The sequence below is a fragment of the Argiope bruennichi genome, chromosome 11, assembly GCF_947563725.1.
Source record: "Argiope bruennichi chromosome 11, qqArgBrue1.1, whole genome shotgun sequence".
Classification (NCBI taxonomy): Eukaryota; Metazoa; Arthropoda; class Arachnida; order Araneae; family Araneidae; genus Argiope; species Argiope bruennichi.
The window spans coordinates 74,521,610-74,527,609 of record NC_079161.1 but is presented as its reverse complement, the minus strand read 5'-3'; positions in this window follow the sequence as shown (position 1 = coordinate 74,527,609).

Below are 6,000 nucleotides of genomic sequence, written 5' to 3'. Positions count from 1 at the left end.
ATGGATGCTCCGTCCTTTAAACCCAAACTTTTAACACGTGTACGTGATTTTTCCTGACGCATGTCACTTAATTTAGCGAAAAGGCACGTTTTCAGGGGAATAAATGTTAACACAAATGTAATAAAATAAAAAATGGGTGATTTTATGTCTACGATATCTTAACGATATGAAACGAGATATCCTTCAAGTATGATGTTTTCGAATTTTTCTAACAAAGTTATGAAGTACTTGCAAATAAAAAAACTGTTTTAGAAAACGTATAAAACGTGACTCTTATAACAAAATAAGAATTTATTCAGCGAAATGGAAATTCACGTGACATCGTAGTCACGTGATCAAAGTAATTACGCATGCCATCTGATCCTTTTTGGAGTCAACTAAAAGTACGTCATAACAAATGTAACACAGGCTATTATCTAATGGAATGAATCACATAACGCCATAGTCAAATACCAAATGCAAAAAATTCAACTTTCGAGATTTTAATGAATATTCAAGTTTCAGTTCTCCCCGAGTCCCCCTCTCCACAAAATATGAAAATATATCTATCTGTTTGTCTTTAACCGTAACCGTCCGTTCAAAACCGTATTAAATTAGAGATCTCCAAGGGACCGGTACCGTCTACCAGTAGGCAGTTGAATCTTTCATGGGGACAACATAGAACCCGGAGGTAACAAGATATTAATATTTGACATGATTAACTACTATGGAAGAGGGGACATTGGAATATTTTTTTTATTGTCAAAAAGGAGGAGGATCCAGAAAGATTTGGGTATCTCTGAAAATAACGGTAACTGTCATGTTATTTAAACATCAAATGTAAAGATTACTGGCAACGTTTGCACGAAGTCATTTGAAGGAAAATCTGTTTGTTGATCTTTCAGCATGTGAACACGATAATTCAAAAACGAAAATAGCCATATGGATGGAATTTAATAAACAAATTTATCATAAAAAATGTGTTAAATTTTAGATTTATCTGGAACATCATTTTTTGATCAGTTTATTAGCATGCATATAAACAAGAGAATCAAAAAAAAATTAAATAAATGAAATTTAGTATAGGGTCTTGTAGCCAAAAGTGAACGATCTGTGCCAAATTTTCGATGCAATCGGTGAAAAGAAAAGCATCAAAAATTCATGCTCAGAGTCCTTTATTATATTAGGTTGTCCCAAAAATTTCTTTTTTATCACGCTATGAAGGGACTTATCTGGCTCTGATTGCGCAAACATGCTAGCCTGTCTATTAGCCGTTTATGCCATCGGTTTTAGTCAAACCAGAGCTCTAAACTGTCGCAAAGCTGGGACTACACCCCCAAAAAAAGTTCTTTTGTCCATTTGTGGGACTGGAAAAGCGTAATTTTCTACGAGTTCCTCCTTCAAGATAAAACAATAAATTCTACGAAATACTATTATCAACTGGATCAATTGAAAGCTGCCATAGTAAAAAAACAGACAGAATTAATGAACCGATGAGTAATTGTTTTTCATCATGACAAGGCGCGACCACATATTGAATTAGTCGTATGAGTAAAGCTCTTACAGTTTGATTGGGATGTTTTACCGCATCCTGCATACTCTCCAGATCTCGCTCCAGCTGATTATCATTTTTTTTCTGTCCTTAAAAAATTACCTTCGCGATAAGCACTTCAAATCCATCAGCGAAATAAAAGCGTAAAAGGTAACTTCGAGAACTATTTCTTGTCCAAAACACAACAATTTTGGATAGAAGTCATAATGAGGCTTTCTGAGAGAAGGAAGAAGATAATAGAGCAAAAGGGTTCTTATATAACAAAATAAATAATATCATAATTATTGTGTATTCATTTTATATTAGAAATAGGAAAGAAACCTACGGGACACCCTAATATTAAGGAGCGCAGAACGTGCCATACAATGTAACTATACTTGGAAGTTGGCAGGAGGGGGGATCATGCTTGAGGATTGTGGTAACTTTCAAAGATTTATCTCCTGCTTTTCCTTACTCTAATGCATTTTCCATTACATTTCAAGGGATGCAGAAAAAGGGACAATTTAGCAAAATCTGCCACTTCTATTTTAAACTGTCCTGTCCCTTTCAATGATATAAAAAAATATGTTAAAATCAAGCTCCACTCAAAATGGCAAAGTATATGGGACCTCAAGAATACAAATAAACTCCATTCAATTAAACACAACATTGATCACTGGCCCAGTCTCTCTAACAGAAAGAATGATACAACTCTCACTCGTTTAAGAATAGGTCACACTCTACTCACGCACAAGCATTTGTTGCTGGGAGAACCCGCTCCTCAGTGTACAGAATGCCAATGCCCATTGTCAGTTCAACACATTCTAATTGATTGTCCACAATTCATTTCACAACGCACCCGTTGCTTTCAGTCTTCCTCTATCATTTTGAAAGACATTCTTCACAAAATGAATCATCCAAATCTTTTCACTTTCTTAAAAATGATCGGTTTTTATCATTTGATCTAATTACAAATGGTTCAATTATAAGTTTTTTTTTTTTTACATAAACTTTGACAAATTATGAAAAATACTAAGTAGTTTATGATTATATATTATTATTATGATTCGCTTATGATTATATTTCAGTTTATAAACAATGTTTTAATCAATACCATACGTTTGGCGCAGCATAATCAAAAATGGTTTTTGCGCCATAAAACTCCACTAAATCAAATCAAATCAGCAGAAAAAGGAGATCATTAAAACTTTTTTCTTTCAAACTGAATTATGGATTTCAAACTTCAATTGGAGCTTTGTATTTTTTACGTAGCACCTAAATACTGAATTGACTCCATTGTCTATCAATAAATGACTTAGTAGTTAAGGCTAGTTATGACTAAGGAATTTAAATAGGCAGAAAAAGGCAGTGGAATTTTCATGACTGTATTTAATAATGGTATAGGCCGTATTTGAAATAAAGTAACATGGGCTACTTAAAGGTAAAAAATAGGAAATTAATTCAGATATAAGTTAAATTAAGAAATATCACTACATATATGCCCTTTCACTTGCTTTGTATATGCAGACGAAATCATTTATTGCAACTTTTCCTCATTTGCCAATTAACACTTTAATTAATAATAATTAAAGATTAAGAAAGATTTCGTATAAAAAATAGCTACGAGGTGCACATTTCTGCTTTCCTATATATATATATATATATATATATATATATATATATATATATATATATATATATATATATATATATATATATATATATATATATATATATATATATATATATATATATGCCAGATTTGGAGCTCTGGAGCGAACAATGCATCCTGTAGAGCAAGGATGATACAATATAGTGAGTAAAAATGCTAAGTGACACTAAAAGCTTGAATTGAGTAACTTTTGTACGTCAATGCCATGTAAGGCATTCTCTGGCATGACAAGTTTATTAGAGAGTGTGCAAGAAAATTTTAAGGAGACAACTTGCGATGATTTAAACATGCATATCTTGAAAAAAAAAAGCAATAAAATTTTTCAAATATTAATCATAATTACTAGTTAATGATTTTTTCCCATGCAAATAGAAACATTTAATTAATTAGGAATAATTATAAGGAAATAATAAAACTCAAACAAATATAAAATTAAATATAATCATTTTATATATTTGTAAAGAGAATATAAATATATATATAAATAAAAGGAATATTATATATTTGTAAATGGAATACTTTTTTTCGGAATTTATTTCTTTGTGGCTTTTTAATTTGTATATGAACTTGAGCTTCATTCCGTTCTTTAATTTTAGATGCAGATATTTTCAATCAAGAAAAATCATTCACTGGCCACATTATTTTATAAATATTATTTATTTAAACTTTTAATTCGACCAATAATTATTTCAATAATTCTTTGTTAAAACGCATTATGCCGGCGTCCTGGTCTAGGGGTAGCGCGTCTACTCCTTGATTTGGACGTTTCGGTTTCGAGTACTGTTCGGGCCTGGTTGTTCTTTCCCCTGTGTTCTATCTATGAGGTGTGTGAAAGAGCCTCCATGTAAAAAGAAGTTGTGCAAGCGAATGTGTGAATGACATCTTCATTTAACCCTTTAAAGGGCCATTTTTTTCTAGTCATATTATGTTAAAATATTTTAGGCTTGAAATTAGACTAAGAAAAGGGATTCATTCAGCTTATTAGATAAATTTAATTTGATTAATTAATAATTAAGTAACAAATCAAGACACATAATTTTGTCTGAGATAAAGAACTGAAGCATCTAAGTTTCCGTCTTTCTAAAAAAATTTGTCAGAACTTACGCCAACCTACATAATTTCATACAAAAATTGATAAATTTGGTGGGAAGCATACTTCCCACGGCCCTAGAAAGGGTTAAGCCTGAAGTCAGACTTCTGCACCCGGATGCCCAGGGGTCTTTACTCTCAGAAACCACTGCACCCCCTCCCCCCCTTTACGTGGTAACGTGGATACGACATCGTCATTATCGATACTCATTATATTTTTAATATTTTACAGTTAATAAAATTCATATATTTTATGAATTTAGTTATTTGGAAACTAGGCTAATTACATTTTCTTTTAATCCGCATGTCAGTTGCCTCTTTAGACCAGCTGTCTGGTTGGAAATTCGCTATTACTTTCCAATATGTATGAATCAGCCTAAAAAAATAATAAAAATAAAAAATAGAAAACGAAATGCATTTGTAGTTCACGCCTTTCTATCGCTTCTTAATTTTTTTCTTTTAACTTCTATTTGGTTGTCCATCTTAATCCTTTCCAAATTTGTATTTCATTTTTTTTTTCTAATTGCAATTCTTTGGTTATCTTGTAATCTCCCTTATCCAGCATTCCAGATCGAGCTTCAAAACTCTGGCCAGCTTAGCTGACTCTAAATATTTCTAAACTGGTACCGAAATTTCCAGATTTGCTTCGGATATCATCAACGAGTTTTATTCGAAGTGACAGATTTTCAGCTGCTTTACCTTGACCGGAACAAAGCGCTAGACACAACAAGCGGACGAGTTTTGCAATCAAAATTCCGGTTCATTCGTCTGGACTGAATAATTGCTGAAAATGTGACTCAGCTTCACTTAGAGCAATTAGGAATTCTTGTGTCGTAAATAACGCTGAGTTAATCTTTTTTTTTTTTTGTAATTAATTTTTGTTGGTGAGGTATTGGGAAAATAGAGCTATATTAAAAAAAAAAAAAAAAAAAAAAAGAAATGGTTCATTCGAAGGAAATGAGAAGACAATAAAAAATTTCGTTTTATCTGAAAATTCGAATTCTGAAAACTGGGTCTAAAAAGGAGCACAGCAGAAAAAAATTACAAGAAAGTGAAGTACGTGTTTATATTTAAAGTTAAAGAATCCTAAAAAATAATATATAATTAATAAATAAAAATCCTAACAATTTTTTTTATTTAAATGGTTAATTGTAATAAGCAAATTATAGAAACGTCTTTGCAAATTAGACAACTGCATATGGCCCTGGGCCAAAAAAAAAAAATAATAAAAATAAATAAAAAACTTCTGTAGGCAGTACTTTTTTTTTGTAGTCTTTAAGTCAAAGAAAAAAAGCGATTTTAGCTCTATACACCAATTGGTAGATGGAACTATAGATTTGAGTAGTTTTGTTGCATTATTTAAAAAAAATCTGAAAATCCCAAAAAAGAATTTTATATATGTAATTTTTTCATACTCAAAAAGCGTGCGATTTTCGAATACAATATCATATGTAAAGTAATAAATTTATGCTGCAAAATATTCAAATTATAGTTCTAAGCAGTAAAACTAAAATACTGTTATGTAGTTTCCAATAAGAAAATTAATTAATTACGTAATACTTTCCAAATGACTCATAATTACGTGCAGTTACACTGTTAGAAATTAACTAGCATTTTGCGGCTTCAGTTTTACAATTTTAAATTGTGCATAAAAACGCTTAATTTTTCATTTAAAAGTGAACTAACTTAATCAGTTGTACAACAATCTATCAAAATATAGAAAGTATTT